This window comes from Corvus brachyrhynchos, unplaced genomic scaffold (genome assembly GCF_000691975.1).
Source record: "Corvus brachyrhynchos isolate BGI_N302 unplaced genomic scaffold, ASM69197v1 scaffold245, whole genome shotgun sequence".
NCBI lineage: Eukaryota > Metazoa > Chordata > Aves > Passeriformes > Corvidae > Corvus > Corvus brachyrhynchos.
The window spans coordinates 5944818-5945475 of NW_008238988.1; positions in this window are offsets into that span (position 1 = coordinate 5944818).

Here is a 658-nt window from a genome sequence, read left to right on the forward strand (position 1 = left end):
GCGCCCCCCGCCTATGGCAGATGTCTTGGCGGCTCCGCGGGACGTTTTGCTGCAGGTGGCAGCGCTGCCGGAGGTGTTGCAAGCAGCTACAGTTCAGCCCTACGTCACTGCAGCTCCGCTTAACCTCTTGGGGGCGGGATGTGTTGGCAGCTTGTGGGGTGGGGATTGGGATGCACTTTTGATGGGGGTCACGGTGCAGAAGGATGCACAGTATCCTACACTGCCTTTGCAGTGGCTAGTAAACAAACCCATCTGGGAATCGCAGTGGCCCCTACCAAAAGAGAAATGAGTTGCCCTTCGTAAGTTGGTTCAAAAACAATTACAACAGGGACACATTGAGCCTTCTACCAGTCCCTGGAACACCCCTGTTTTTGTAATTAAGAAAAAATCAGGGAAGTGGAGATTGTTGCAGGATCTCCGAAAAATCAGTGCAGTGATGGAAAGTATGGGGTCATTGCAGCCTGCTATGCCCTCACCCACCATGATTCCAACGGGGTGGGAAATCCTGATCATTGATTTGAAGGATTGCTTTTTCACAATTCCATTGCACCTTAATGACAAACCAAAATTTGCTTTTACTGTGCCTGCAGTTAACAATGCTGAACCTGTGATGAGATATCAATGGAAGGTTCTACCTCAGGGCATGAAGAACAGCCCG